Raw genomic sequence first — 16,778 nt, forward strand, 5'->3', positions numbered from 1 at the left:
AAAAAAATAAGAGAATGTATTGGGCCAGGGAAAGATTGAGCTAAAGATTAGGGCAGAATGGAGTAGATTAGGGAATGAGATTTTCGAAGTGTTGAGACACATATAGCTTTGCCAAACCAAAATCCACTGGACAGAAACCAAGAAATGATCTAATATTCATTCCAGTCAGGACTGGGCTTGTGGACTCTTATAAAGAGACCTATTAAAAATAGGAGGTTGACTTGGCAAAATAGTATGAATGAGGAGAAAGGCCTCCTCTCTGACTGCAAGTATAGCCAGGATTAAGTGATAAATCCTCTGTAAATGTTGCAATTTCTCCCTTTATAGATTAGTTTAATCTCTTGCATGTTTCCTGGTGGTGCTTAGTGGGTGACGCTCTTAAGTTCTTGAATTCCAGCAAGCCAGACCTTTAAACCCAAGAGCAGATGGGGCTGGCTATTGATGGAACTGTCCTTTGAGCACCATTGGGTTGTCTTCTTCTGTATCTGCCTGAGCATCGTGGACAGGTGATTGAATCTCTCATTCCTGATTGCTGCCTCCTGCTCTGATTCTCTATTTTGTTTACTGGCTGCCAAGAAATCTTCCTAGGATAATAGATTTAAGAGGAACTTAAGTCACAAAAAACTTGTACAGCAGCTTGCCCTATTCTGATGTGGACCACCTGTTGGGAGCTAGCTTCCTATGTCCTTCTTATATACACTGAGCTATGGGAAATGTTTCATAAGACATTTGTGAAGGAGCTCAGGGGCATGGCAGCCCCAGGGTTGAGTTTGGATCCTTCTTCAGAGGCTAACTGCACCATAGGCATGTCACTAAATGGGGATTTTTTTTCAGTGAGATGGGGCATATGAATTAAGGAAAACAATACCTGGGAATAATAATAATAACAACAATAACTAGCGTATCGTCAAGATATGCAAAGCACTTTACATAGACCATCTCATTTGATCTTCACAATAATCCTATACTTCGCACACATCCATCCCCCCCTCCCCTTATGACAATTTGAGGGGTGGGAGTAACCTATTAAACACTGATAGCACGAGGCTCTCTAGGTCATAGTTGAACAAGAATCCATTAGACTGTAATCTCATTGAGAACAGGGACTGTTTTTCAATTAATTTGTATCCTTAACATTTACCACAGCTTTTTAATCAATGTGAAGTACCTACTATGTGCCAGTACTGTGCTGAGCTCTGGGGGATGCCTACAGTACAAAGAAAGGCTTAATAAATTCTTGTTGATTGATCGACAGCTGGAGATCATGCTCAGAACACAGTGCTCAAATATGTGCTTCCTGGGGAAGAAAGCTAAGGAACTGAGCCAGGAACAGACAACAGAATTGGTCATTGGAATTACAGTCACGGTCAAATGAAGAGGAGAGAAGGAGTTGTCACGATGAAAACACTCCACAGAAATGAAGGTCAGGGAGTCAAGACTAGGTTGGCACATGCTGGATTGAGCAACCTGGACCAAGGCAGGAGGAATATTGAGAGCCAAGGATGAATCAGCATGAGAAACACCAGAGAAGAAAGATCCCATACTCCTCCCTTCACTGCAGCTAAACTGGACAATGTGTTACCACATCCACCTCCTATGCCTTCTTTTTAATCCGTTTTTCCTTATATAGTTTACTATGCCTGGAATGTCTATCCACTCCCAATTTTTACCTTAACCAATGCTACTTATCGATTCACAGTTTAAATATGTCTACCCCTGGCTCAGTTCCAATGGGTTTCTCATTAGGTCTCACAAAGCATTTATTTGATCCTTACTTACACACTTAATCAATTGTATTTTGCATTACTTTTTCATATATGTTTTAAGCCTGTCTTATCTAATCTCTGTATCTCCCTCAGGGACCAGTGAATGTTCTGTGGTAAATGAATATTTAATGAATAGAATTAAAATGACTTAAATTGATTAGTCATTGGTGCTCCTTAATATCAAAGGAACCTTAAAGAAGGGCGTATAGTCCCATTCTGCTAGGCTCTGAGTGGGGATTTTCCATTTTCTCATTGACAGGACCAATGTAACAGAAAATTGTGCCGTGCAAGGACAGCTCAGGCAACCATCTGGGTATAAGAAAATTCTAGATCTACATACTGTCTTTAACAGAGGCAGCCTGACAACTGTACAAATGAACCAGCCACACCCTCTTGCCCTCTGCCTGACTTGTCTTGGTCATTTCTTGACTATTTATGACCTTATACTTCTGTGGAGTGACATCTGAGCGGGAAAAGGTGGGCTTTTCCTGAAAAATGTCTCAGGATGGGCTCTACCCCATATATAACTGAAGACAGCCTCCTACTAGGGAAATATGAAGACTTCCTGTGGGAATTCTGGCAGGTGTTTGACAGCCTCCCAAAGTCTAAGTTGGGTCAAGTAGAAGATCAGGCAGCTCAGACAGGGAGGAAAGTCCTTGATTAATTACACCAATTCTTCCAAAGTCTTGAGTAAGGATTTGACTTGGAATGAACCAGCCATATTGGGCTATTTGTGCATGGGTTTGTAGAGCTCCTTCTAATGATAAGAATCTCCAGTTTGATGATGTAATGTAACTAGAGATTTTTGATGAATCATTAAATTGAAGATGCATCAAAAATATGCGATTAAAGATGACAGAGTTTATTCTCTATTTTATACTTTGGAGGCACTAAATTCTAATAGCCAGGGGAAAAAAAGGTGGTCAAGTCAGATAGCCAGAGTAAAGGACAACTGATAGACTCTAACATTGCTATCCATGCAATGTCAAAATAATGCAAGGCGATGCCTCCCCCAGGATATTGGGTGGCCCCCAATTGAGAATACTTGAGATGACATTGATAAGAGTCAATCAGAATAAGTAAGCTTATGTTGGTTGTGCTTTGTGAAATCAGAGAGAGAGAGAGAGAGAGAGAGAGGGAGAGAAAGAGAGAGAGAGAGAGAGAGAGAGAGAGAGAGAGAGAGAGAGAGAGAGAGAGAGAGAGAGAGAGAACCAGAAGGCACAGTAGTGAGAACACTAGACTTGGGGTCAGAGACCTGAGTTCAAATCTAGTCTCAGAAACCTATTAGTTGCATGAATAAATGGAGGGAGCCTGGTGGTGCCTTTGGACATAAGAATTAGAGCACATGACCTTTTCTCACTCTACTCGACTGCAGAATCATTCCTGGGTCTCACTTAAGTCAATGGGTAGACTTTATGCAAAAAGGACTGATTCCCTGCCTGCCACCCGGAGATGTGGTCATCTGTTACATTTTGGAGGCAGGTTATCCAATAGCTTCCATAGGCCTCCTATTTGGCAAGGCAATCCCTCCCCATGGCATAGACCAAGAGCCTCCATGCCATGATGGACTCCTGTTTGGGAAAGCCACAGGCTCTCCTGATGCTGCTGGTCTGAGTCCAGAAGCCATAGAGAGCTGTCTACATCTATACTCTTCTGAAGTTGAAAATGTGGAAATTCTCTGTATTCTCTTCTCTTTCACTCAGTTCATAACTAAGAGCTTCCTTGTGTTATGTTGCAATGAAATGAATTTCTGTGATCTTGAAATTTGAGAGCAGCAACTTCAACCATGAAATGAAAACTCAGCAAATTCCCTCTTGGAGCTGATGGGCTCCTTGCTGAAGCATTCAGGTTAAACTTTCATACCTTGCCTTGAGACACTCTATAAACCAGTTTTATAGGAATGTTATCACCTTATTGAAACCAAACAGGGTGCCCCAGTATCTATCATTATTTCCATAATCAAGATTTTAAGAGAAACTTGCTTATGACAGTTTTCTGTTTTTGCCATTTGGACTTCAATAAGTGGCACAGTTTGGGGTTGTCCGGACTTTGCATGATCCATAAGAATGAGAGGAGATTAGGATAGTCTGTGTCCTAAAACCACTGGACAGAATGTTCCAATAGTCATGTCTTAGGGTAAGAAAAATGACTGTGAATGATTGAAATAGCATTATTTTTAGATTCTTCCTATTCCTCCATGGCTAGAGTGGGATAGCAATGTTCTAGGTCCTAGACAGAATGTAAATAAAGCTGTAAATCTAAATTGAGAACCCTCCCAGAAGAGATCTATGGGATTCTTCAACATTTCATGCAAATTGTGGTACTTTAAAATTATAGGTACATAGTTATTAAATGCAACTGGTGAAGGGTCTTCCTGGGGGTGAAGGGTGAGGAAGATTAGGACATAATAATCTGTGTCAATGAAAGAGCATGTGCATTAATGAAATCATATATCTATGAAAGTAAGAAAGTGTTGAAAACTGAGCAATAACCAAGGTGAAACAACTGGGCCTTTGTCTCAGGGCAACTGATTTAGAGGATACTAACAACACTTATAATCATACCGTAACAGAATTAAAGAGTTAAACAACAAGATAGTAAGAATAATTAGTTAAAAGGTGACGCCAGTAGATAATAAGCTGGGGTGATCTCTTCCCCATACTTTAGAAACCATTGCTTGGCCCTGACATTCCCTCAAGGTGTCATTACATAGCTTTCCTTCCTTTTAGCACCAAGCTTCCAAAGTTATTCTTTCTGCCTCTCCTTTCTCATTTCCCACTCCTCACAAAGCAGGCTTCTGACTCCACTATATCAAAGATCTGTGATTTACTCAAACCCCTTTCACCAAGGCAGCTCATCTATCACTTGGTAGGTAGGATTTAGAGAATTGCTTGAGATTCAGAGAAGTCAAGAGACTTGCTCATGGTCAAAAAATTGGTCAAAGTCATAACTTGAACCCAGATCTTCCTGACTGCAGGTCTAATACTCTATGCTGTATGCCACTGCTCTTGCTATTCAATTGAAATTCTTCCCTCCAAAGTGACCCATGCTTTCAACAGTTAAAGAGTCAAAGACCTTTTCTTGGTCCTCATCCCACTTGGACTCTGTACACTCATTGATAGTGGTGGTGACCCCTCTCTTCCTGTATGATCTCTCCTCCCTTGGCTTCAATGCTCCCTCTGTCCTCTGGTTCACATCTTTTGTTTCTGCTATCCTTTGCTAGTTCAGGACTATCCTCGGAGTTCTTTCCTCAGCCTTCTTCCCTTCTTACAACTACATTCTTTTCCTTAGTGACTTCATTAGCTGTCAAGTTATCAAATATTATGTTTGCCTATGGTTCCTAAATCTATACATCCACCCCAGTGTCTTTCCTGACCTCTATCCCCATGTTGCTAGGTGCTTGTTGGAAATATTGGTTGGGGTGGGGAACCTTTAGTCTCAAGGCCACATGGGGCCCTCTAGATCCTCAAATGAAGCCCTTTGACTGACTCCAAACTTCACAGACTAAATCTCTTTAATAAGAGGATTTGTTCTGTAAAACTTGGACCCAGTCGAAAGGACTGTACCCGAGGACCTAGAAGGCCACATGTGGCCTTGAGGCTGCAGGTTCCCCACCCCTACAGATGCATCAATAAGCATCTCCAATTCACCTAAACTTGCTCCTCCTAGAAACTTCTGTATCTCTATGGAGGATACCACGATCTTCCCAGTCTCTTAAATGCAAGACCCCTGAATCATCCTTTTCTTTATCGTCTCCTTCATCTTTTGTGTTCCTTTAATTTCTAAGACTTGTCAATTCCACCTCTTTGACATCTCCCATTTCTGGTTGCTTTTTTCCACTTATGTGGCCACCACCCTAACTTAGGCCTTTTTTATCTCTCACCTGGACAGGTATGAAATTAGTTGATTTCCTTGCGTCTGACATTTCTACTCTTCAATTCAACATCTACAGAAACTGTCAAAATAATCTTCCTACAGTAGGGATCTGACCATGCCATCCCATGCACAAAAGCCTTTGGTAATTTACCTCACTGATTTTAAGACAAAATACATACTCCTTTTCTTGGCACTTGAGTCTCTCCAATATGGCCCGTTTGTAGAAGCATCCCACTTTATTCTCTTGCATGAATTCTACATTCTAACTCCAGGGTTGGGGGACCTGTAGTAATGTATATAAAATATAATAAAAATTTATACTGTACTTTAAAGTTCAGTAGGAGATTTACATACATCATCCCATTTGAGCTTCACCACAGCTCTGAAACAAGCAAAATAGGTGTTATGAGTCTTATTTTACACATAAGGAAACTGAGGCTCACAGAAATTAAGGGACACCCTTGGTCACACAGTTACTGAATATCTGAGGTGGGATATGAACCCTGGTCTTTGTAAAGCAATACATGAGCAGCTTTCCAGAGGACTGCTGCTGTGAACAGCTTTCAAGATTCCAATTACATAGCATAGTGAGCTCTCTTTTTATTCAATAACAAATCAGAGCAAAAAATTCATAGAAAATCAAAATACAGCATTCATAATGTTATGACTCAACAACTTATCATGAAGATGGCCACATAGTTTTCAACAAAATACATTCATTTAGTCAATCACAAAATCCTTAATTCAATCACAAAGTACAAAAGTCAAAGTTCTCCACCCCTCAGTCACAGTAAATCATAATCTCAGTCAGTACACAGTATCCAAGTAAAGTCTTCTTTCAGCTTGACTCGAGGCTGGCTCTCAGCTTCCATGGTTCCTCTTCCATGGTCCCAGCTCCAACAGTCACCTGGGTTCAAAGGCAGGCAGCTCCCAGCTCCTTGTCCAGTTCTTTGTCCACTTCCTATTCCATACTGAAGTTCACAGTGTCCAGTCCACCTCAAGTACTTCACAGTTCCTGTTTCTGGGAAGACAAAGCTTAACAGAGCCATAATAATATTCATATACATTGCTGGCACCATCATCAATTCACTATCTGCCTGTAAAATCACTCAGACCCACCAACAAGGTCTGAGAACTCAACACAAATCATCAACATAGAAATCCATACAGACCCATAAACAAGGTCTAAGAGGTCAGCACAAATCATCAGTAAAGTCCCAGGACCTCCAAAACCCTCCTCCAGGACTTCTGCAAACATACAACCAGAAAATCCTCTTTCAGTAAGATCCCAGCACTTCTGTACAAAGTATCACAAACAAACATCAACACAGACAGAGCAGACAAACAGAGTGCTGGGATACAACAAAAGTTTTCTCCTTCTTGACTCTGCTACCACAAGAGTTCTCTGTCTCTAGCCTGGAAATTCTCCTTATATATAGTCGTCTCCTCCCTTCCTGTTGCAGGAGTTCATGAGCTTTAGGGTTCACAAGTTGTGGGGTTCACATGTTCTGTTTCTTAACAGACTTGAAACAAGGCTCAAAAGAAACTTGAACTGAAACAAGGTGTTAATTCAAAAGCTGAAACAAGGTGTGAACTACTTCTGTGCTTGTCATTACAGTCTGCTGGACCCCAAGTTCAATATTTATAACCATTCCATCATCCCTCCTCTTCCTTCCCTTCCATAGAATGCAACCTTTTAGAGAGTGAGGAAATTTTTATTTCCTTCCTCTGTATGTCTAGAAATTAGCTCAGCACCTTATACATAACAGGTGCTAAATAAATACCTGTTTGAATTGATTCATTAAAGCATAAATAAAATAAAATTAAATAATAATTAGCAAGTGCAATTATATATTATAAATAATTATAATTATATAATTAATAATAAAATTCATTGAATTAAATAAACTTCCTCAAACTGAGTTTTCAAAAAGTTTGTAGTATTTGTATGAGTACTATTTAATTTTTTCTCTTCATAAATACTGGTTAATATATTTTAATATTTATTTGTACAAAAGGACAAAAATCTATATAATATATTTTGAAAGGTAATAAGCAGTTCTATGGCAGCTTGATGGTGCCATACAACATAGAATGTTGGGCCTGGAGTCAGAAAGACCTGAGTTTGAATTTAACCCCTGACATTTACTAGCTGTGTGACTCTGGCAAGACAGACTGAAGTCTGCCTTGATTTTCCTAACTCTAAAATGGACTTCACAATAGCACTTACCTCCCAGGGTCATTGTGTGGATCAAATGAGATAATATTTGTAAAGTTCTTAGTACAGTGCCTGGCATATAGTAGTCACTTAATAAATGCTTCTTCCCTTCCTTCCCCTCCCCTTCTTGAATCAAGAGTTGGAGATCCCCAGAACAGAGGATAGGAATAATAGTCAGGGTTGACTATATATCCTCCATATAGCCTGGATAGATTGGCTGCAAGCCATATCCCAAGTTCAGGCAGTCATATCTCAAGTGGGTATCATTTGTTACAAGGGGCACTTGAAAATGGAAAAGCAAAGTCATTCCCACTGCTGGAAAAAAAAAAGTGAAATGCCATGTAGGTATGAGTCAGATTGTGGAAGGCTTTCCTTGCTGGGATGAGAATTTTGTGCTTATCTTAAAGGCAAGAAGGGGCCAGTGAAGATTTTTGTGGAGGGAGTGACCTGTCAGATCTGTGTTTTAGGAACATCATTTTAGTGACTATGTGGAGAATGACTCAGAGAGGGGAGACCCTGGAAGCAGAAAACTCAGTTAGGAGGCCATTGTCAGAGTCTAGATGTGTGTCTACAGCTTCCAAAACAGCTTCCAAATCTACAGAATAATTCCAAGAAAAACAAACACTAATTTCAGTTTAAATCTATCTAGCAGCTATGATACTGAATACGAGTAAAACACAGATTCTTCTTATTTTATGTCTGACTTATTAGAAATAAGGAGTTATAGTAGAAAATATTTCTAAATGCCTATAAGGTATTCTGGATCCAGTTTATAGTAGCTCAGGGGGAGCTGATTGTTAATTGTTCAGTGTGAGAAGTTACACCCTGGAAACTGGAAAATTCTACAAATCAGGGCTCAAATCCATTGTTTCATTAAATTCTAGATTTGAGGAAGTGATAGAGAAAAATGTTCACTATGCAGATTAAACTTCAGCTTAAAAGTATGCTATGAGAATATTTTTCCCCCGGAGATCTGGTTGTTAAATATTTAGTAGCACACCTCTGACAAGGAGTCTGTCTGCGTGTTAGCAAACTTGGCTCTGCCACTTCTCAGTTGTCTTGCTTTGAGCAAGTTGTTTAACTCTCTTGTTTTGCATTTCCTCATTTGCCTCCTACCCTCCATTGTATTCTCACCAGCTGTAATTGTCCTAAAATTCTTTGAGGGCAAGATTTATTTTAAATTTTGCATCATATTCTCAACTCTTAATGACTTATTCAGTGTGTATATGTGTGTGTGTGCGGGTGTATGCAGAAAGGCATCCTTAACTTAGACTACCAACTACTCTGCAATTAGAGGATTGCCATGGGCCACTGAGGCTTGCCCAGGATCATACAGCCTGTATTATCAGAAGTGAGACTCAAACCCAAGACTTGCTTTCTGTTAACAATGCCTTGTGAAAAATGTGCGTCTAAAATTTTTAGTCAAGTTGTCAGTGTAAAATTATAGTGTTGGATTCAATTTTATGCCTACATTTGAAAGGGAACTGGGAGGTAGGAAAGTGAGATCTGGAGGTTTGTTGGCTATTCCATGGTCCGTAGAAAATAGCAGAGCCAGGATTTGAACTCAAATCATAGGACTTCAAGTTCAAGACTCTGTTTTGCAAAAGCACACAAAGTCCTTTTTAAATCTTCAAATTCTTTACCTAAATAAACTGAAATAAAAAATTGAGTAACTACCTGATTTTCTTAAAATAGGACATATCTATTTGATCATGGGGCATATAGGTGGCATCATATTGTGTAGAGCACCAGGTCTGGAGATGGAAAGACTCATCTTCATGAGTTCAAATCCAACCTCAAACACTTACTAGGGGTATGACCCTGGACAAGTCCCTTAACCCTGTTTGCCTTAGTTTTCTCATCCGTAAAATATATTGGAGAAGGAAATGGTAAATCACTCCACCATCTTTGCCAAGAAAACCCCAAATGGGGTCATGGAGAGTTGGATAAGACTGAATAATGACTGAACAAATATGATCGTGAAAGAGTAGTGTACTCTGGCACTTTTCATCTTGTTCTTGGAAAGAGAATTGAGACCCCAATGTTCAGCTTGGGATGCTACAGGTTAATTTAACCAGTTTAACTGATCTCTATTCCAGGCCCTATTCCAGCCTCTCTCTCTTCTAGGGCCACTTCTCTTTGTGTGGTTTTTGTTTCATTCTCAACATCCCTGAAAGCAGATGATCTTTTACAGGCCTCCTTGAGGTCATTGGCCTACTCCGGGCTCCCATGGGTCTACTTGTCTGCCATCAGTTCTGATATGAGTTGCCTTTTTTTCCCAGAAACCCACTGAAAGAGCTTCACTTTCCCTGTTTGTTTGGCTCTACAAAGTGGTGACAGGTCTTGACAATGAGGAACACAATATTAAATAAATAAAATGAAACAGTGAAGGAAACAATGAGGAACTGAGCAGAAGACATTAAAAATGACAATGATGACAACAGCAGGGTGGCATGGAAAGAAAAAACTGGCAAAGTTTTTGAGAGGAAAATGTTGAGGGTAAATGGAACATATGTTCAAGTATTATTTTAGTAGTAGTACTAGTGAAATGAATGCATTAATGCATTTTGGGATTGAAGCCTCATAGACAAGTCTGGATGACTAGAGAGATTGAAAGTGACCAAAAAGAAACTACCATTGAGAAGCAACATGGCATAGTGTATAGCATGTCATTTGGAATCAAATAGCCTTGAGTTCAAATCCTAACTCTGATAAGCCTAAGCCAAGCAATGTTGGAATTACTGTGCTGACCGTAATACATATGCATAAGAACCCCATTAATCTTTAAATAGTAACCATCCATGGTTTCATATACAATCTTCCTTTTCTTTCTTGGGCTAAACTTCCCCTGTTCCTTCAATTGATATTCATGTCATGGTCTCCAGGTTCTTCATAATGTTGAGGTTTTCTTCCCCTGGATGCTCTCCAGAAGTCTAAAGCATACAATCTATGGCCATAGAACCTTTTCTGTGTATATAATTTCTCTGTAAACAGAAATATTCTTATCTATTAATATCCTCATAAAGAAGAAAAAAATTAACCCTAGTCAGCCAAACTGGGAGTGGAAACAAGCAGGCATTCATTGATTGGAGGAAGGCTACAAAATTGCAGTCTGTGGATGTAATAAAGTATTATTGAGATGTAAGAAAGGATGAATTAAAAAATCCAAGAAACTTGGGAAGACTTCTATAAATTTATGCAGAGTGAAAGGTCTCATAATAAAATAAGAAGAGCCTCTCTTAGAGGGTACCAGGAGGGCAATCTCACTTCTGACTTTCACTAGCTTTATAATCATAGGCAAGTCACATTACCTATATGAACATCAGGTTACTCACCCACAAAAATACAGAAAATAATAAGGTCTGCAAAGTGCTTTGCTAACTTTAAAATTATCAATAAATATCAGGAATTACTATAATCAAGGGAAATAGGAACCAATGAAAGAAGAGGACTCAAAGAGAAATTGAGACCGCTACTGGAATATCACCAAAGGTAGTCAAAAAGGCAATATATACCCCAAATATGCCAAAATAACAAAAGTAGCACTTTTTATCATAGCAGAAAAATGGAAACAAAATATGTGCCTATCTTTTGAAGTATTGTCTAATGCATTATGGCATTTGAACATAATGAAATATTCTTTCATCACAATGAACAATTAATTTGAGGAATTCAGAGAAGTATCAGAAGAATTACATGAACCGATGAAGAATGAAAGAAACAAAACCAAAACAATATGCATATGACTACAATAATGTAAATGAAAATAGCACTGAAAGGAAGCCAAACTCTGAGTAATGGTGATTAACATTCTAACCCTGCCCCCCTCCCCAGAGGAAGAGATGATGAAACTTACCCCCATCCTTTTAGTAGAGAGCTGGTATACTGCATATGATACTAGCTAATGTATTTGTTACAAAAAGAAGGCTTAGTAGAGTCAGGGTGGGGAAGATAAAGAGTGTAGCCAAGAATGTATATGTTGCAATGCTCTTTGTTTTTGTTTTTACAGAGCTAGAACTAGGCCAACTACATCTCCACACAGAATTCTGGGTTTATCCCCAAGGGACAGGGAGTGTCTTTCCCTAATCCTATTGGTTCGAGCCCCTATTCTAGTATGTGCCTCCTTATTCCCACTATTAATTTCTAGTAAAGAGCTCCTCAATTTAACCAATTAACATTGTTTAATTTGGGGGTGTACTTTTTTTTACAGCTACTTATTTCAAATATACAGCAAAAATAGAAATATAAGCATATCTTCCCTCCCTAATTCCTTGGGGTTATGCTCTCCCCTATACTACTTTGAATATAGAGGAAAGAATATTGAGACTTAATATGGTTTTTTTTATAATTTCTATGATTTTATATAATTTCTATAATTTTATATTTTCTGTAGTTTTATTGGTTCATGTCCAAATGTGTCATTACTGCTAGATGAGTCTATGTCTCAACTACTGATGGGCTAAGTCCCAAAAGACTTTAAGGCTAGATTGGCAAGTCAAAAAACCTTTTAAAGGACTTCTGGGTGACTTACTGTCCTGATCTTTTGAAGCTCACAAAGTTGTAGCAACTGCAGAAGTAGTTGCCAGGTTCCATATTTCCCACTTTGCTCCTGAATTCTGAAGGCCAATGAAAACTCAGCTACCTTCAGCTCATGCCAGCCTCCTGCAGGGACACCTATATCCAAAGGATTCAGTCACTGCTTAGCCTCTTCCTCTAAAGGAGGAAAGAAATGATCATGTGCACCATCTTCATCTCTGCCCACCTTTACTTTGCTGTGGTCTCTACTTTGGCTTCAGAATCCTAGATGTGAACCTGGATTGATTATATGCTGATCTCATTTGGACTGTTAGTCATTGGTTTCTCAATGTGTATGCCCACCCTAAGCCACAGTACTGATGCTAGGACATAAGCTCTGCCCCAGTCTCTGATTATGTTTATATTGGTTGTGACAGTATGAGCAGAGAAAGATCCTGCACCAGTGATCTCATTAGCATGGGGAACTCCCACATAAGAAAGATTCACCCACATGGCCTGGCACAGGTAAAGGCTGCCACAGGTCAGAGAAGAGGTATACTGTAAGCAACTCATATATGGTCTCTAGAGTCAACTGCTAAATTTTCCGTGTGAACATTTACACTTCAGCAAATACCATAAATTAGTTTGATTTATTACTTTGTTAATTTCTAGACTTAAGAAAGTGATGAAGTTAATGAGACAGATTAGACTTAAAACTATGTCATATGGAAAGAACAGTGACACACCAAAAAATTAGGAGTGAATGTAACAAAACTATAAAGACTGAGTGAAGATATAGGAGAAGGCATCTCTCAAATGAAGAGATATGAGGAGAGAAGGCATCTTTCAAATGAAAAGATATTAGAATGCATCCCCAACCTAGATCTTCCTAGAGGTGAGAGGTCCATTGGTGTTACACATTGCTCATATTTTGGGGGCTTTCTCAATATATTGATCAGTTGTGCTATTTTTTTTCCTCTCTAAAAATACACTATTTCGGGGGCGGAGCCAAGATGGCGGAGTAGAAGCACGACCCTCCCGCGGCTCCAGCTTCCACCCTCCCCAATCCATGTAAAAAGGGGACTCTAAACAAACTTTGGAGCTGCGGAACCCACAAAATGACACAGAGAAGCTAACCTCCCGCTGAGGACAGCCCAGCAGGCCGGCAAGAATCGGCCAGCGCAACGCTCTGGGAGCCGAGCCCAGCATCACGCTGAGGCTTTAGCCCCAGGGTGGGCCTGATCAGCCGCCAGCCAGAGGGACTCCAGATCAGCAGCAGCTGTGGCCATTTCCAGATTTATCAATACATAGATGTGAAGGACAAGGTGAGAGGCCAGTGCAGTCTGGACTTTGGGACTCAGTAAGTGGGAGTGCATGGCTTTTACCCCCGGGGCGAGAAGCCGCTGAGGGCACAGCCAGCGCCATGTGGAGGCTTCAGCCCCTGGCCTGCAGAGTGTAGGGGGACCAAGCACCAGTCTGAGGGGTAATCGATCTTGCTTTAACCTGCTTGGATCTGGATTGCAGTCTAGGGTGGAGGTCCTGGGGTGTGTGTCCAGCTTGCCAGAGCGTGTGGAGACCTCAGAGAGGGCACCCATCTAATACCTCCGGCAGCTGAGAAAACCCCAGCGTTTGGGACGAAAACTCCCATGTCTGGTGGCAGAGTCCTACTGTGGCAAAAAGCCCAAAAGTCAAATCATTGAGTGGCAAAATGAGCAGGCAAAGGAAACAAAGCAGACAGAAGATTCCAACATTACACTCCTATTTTGGTGATAAGAAGGAGCAAGGCATGGAACAGGAGGAAATCAGTGAAGTCAGAACTCCTGCACCAAAAGCTTCAAAGGAAAATACAAGCTGGTTACAGGCCATAGAGGACCTTAAGAAGCAGATAAGAGAAGTAGAGGAAAAATTGGGAAGAGAAATGAGAACAATGAAAGAAAATTATGAAATGAGAGTCAACAGCCTGACTGAAGAAAATAACACCTTAAAAAACAGACTGACTCAAATGGCAAAGGAGGCTCAAAAAGGCAATGAGGAGAAGAATGCCTTAAAAAGTTGAATTTGCCAGATGGAAAAAGAATCTCAAAAGCTCACTGAGGAGAATTATTGCTTCAGAATTGGATTGGAGCAAATGGAAGCTAATGACTTTATGAGAAATCAAGATGCTGTTAAACAGATCCAAACAAATGAAAGAATAGAAGGCATTGTGAAATATCTCATGGGAAAAACCACTGACCTGGAAAATAGATCCAGGAGAGATAATTTAAAAATTATTGGACTGCCTGAGAGCCATGACCAAAGTAAGAGCCTGGAAAGCATCCTCCAGGAAGTTCTCAAACAAAGCTGCCCTGATGTTTTAGAACGAGAGGGCAAAATAGAGGTTGAAAGAATCCACCGATCACCTCCTGAAAAAGATCCCAAAAAGAAAACTCCTAGGAATATTATAGCCAGGTTCCAGAATTCCCAGATTAAGGAGAGAACATTACAAGCAGTTAGGAAGAAACAATTTGAATATTGTGGAAACACAATCAGGATAACCCAGGATCTGGCAGCTTCCTGATCGAAGGGCCTGGAATGTGATATTCCGGAGGTCAAGGGAGCTGGGATTAAAACCAAGAGTCACCTACCCAGCAAAATTGAGTATTCAGGGGAAAATATGGTCATTCAGTGGAATACAGGACTTTCAAGCATTCTTGCTGAAAAAAACCAGAGTTGAATAGAAAATTTGACATTCAGATACAAGAAGCAAGAGAAGCATGAGAAGGTAAACAGGGAAAAGAAATCATAAGGAACTTATCAAAGTTGAACTATTTTTTTTTTGAAGCAATCGGGGTTGAGTGGCTTGCTCGGGGTTGCACCGCCAGTTGTTGTTTCTGGGTGTGGTGCTGGGTGTCTGGGCCCGGATTTGATCCGGGTCATCCCGGCACTGGGGCCGGTGCTCTTGCTTGCTGAGCCACCTGGCCAAAGTTGAACTATTAACTTTCCTACATGGAAAAACAGTAATTGTAACTTATGAAACTTTTCTCAGTAGTTGAAGGGATTAGAAATATGTGTGTATATATACATATATATGTCTTTATATGAGGGTATGCGGGCATATGAATACATATGTGAATGTGTGTATATACATTTACAGGTACACATAGATATAGGGCACGGGACCAATTTAAAAGGAAGGGATGATACTTAAAAGGTGAAATTAAGAGATGAGAGGAATATAATGAGAGGAGATGGGGAGAGACAGAGTGGGGCAGCTATCTCATACAGAAGAGGCAAGGGAAAATGGTTACAATGGAGGGGAAGAATAGGAAGGAAAAAGGGAATGGGTCAACCTTACTCCTATTGAATCTGGCTTGAGGAGGGAGGGAAATACACACTAAATAGGGGATCTCACCCTCCAGGAGAATAGGGGGGGAAGGGGATGTGAGGGGGGATGATGGAAGGAAGGGCAGGCTGGGGGGGAGGGAAGTTGGAAGCACCCACTTTTGAAAAGGGACAGGATCAAAGTAGAGAATAGAACAAGTGGGAGGTGGGATAGGAGGGAGGGAAATATAGTCAGTCTTTTACAATACATCTACTATGTTATTGTTTTGCATTAGCCGCACATGTACAACCTATACTGAACTGCTTGTCTCCCCAGTGGGGGTGGGTGGCAGGGGGGGAAGGGAATGAATCTGGAATTGAAAGTTTTAAAATCAAATATTCAAATATATGTATATATATATATGTGTGTGTGTGTGTGTGTGTGTATACTATTATTAATACCATCTTACATGTTATTAAGAAAAAAAAGATATACAGGCACTGAGGCATAGAGATCCACTGGAAAAGTTGAAATGGGTATGGGAGAAAATATGGGAGAGAGCAGATTGGAGGTGGGGATATCCTGTGGGACTGCTGTTTTGGGGGGATGGGTGGGGGAAAACGGGGAGAAAATTTGTAACTCAAAATCTGGTGGAAACAAATGATGTAAATCAGAAGTTAATAAAGCATTTAAAAAATTTAAAAAAACAAAAAAATAAAAATACACTATTTCATATGGAATAGTTCTCATAGAGGGAGAGGAAAGGGATGCATGGGATACCATGGTGACATAAGAAACAGAAAACATCAATGCAAAAAAATTAGAAGTGTTGTGTGTGCTTCATTTTTTCCCCAGAGAGCTGATTGTTAAACATTTACCAAACACATCACTGACTCAAGGTGACTTCTTTAAGTTGTGTGTGGCCTCCTTTCATGTAAATCCTCATTCCTATATTGAAGGGGCAGAAAATTATCACCAGGGGAAGCATGTAAACACCATCAAAGAATCCAAAAGAGACCACACACAAATGACAAATTTCTTTTCCAGTGTCCTTAGCTTCCAAGTTTATCTTTACTATATCTGGGATTTAAAAATCATTTTA

At 40.1% G+C, this 16,778-nt stretch overlaps 1 long non-coding RNA gene across 1 annotated transcript in view; it reads right to left on the reverse strand.

Moving 5' to 3' along the window:
- Positions 1 to 6,226: 6,226 nt before the first annotated feature.
- The window catches only part of LOC138148695 (uncharacterized), a 73,334-nt gene continuing 62,782 nt past the window's right edge, over positions 6,227 to 16,778 (reverse strand). Inside the window, exon 3 of the long non-coding RNA XR_011165127.1 lies at positions 6,227 to 6,677. This is a non-coding gene — a long non-coding RNA (uncharacterized lncRNA). The remainder of the gene's footprint in view (positions 6,678 to 16,778) is intronic.

This window comes from Petaurus breviceps, unplaced genomic scaffold (genome assembly GCF_028583685.1).
Source record: "Petaurus breviceps papuanus isolate PSGF00001 unplaced genomic scaffold, PetGlider_PUasm1.0 90825, whole genome shotgun sequence".
In the NCBI taxonomy this organism is placed as follows: domain Eukaryota; kingdom Metazoa; phylum Chordata; class Mammalia; order Diprotodontia; family Petauridae; genus Petaurus; species Petaurus breviceps.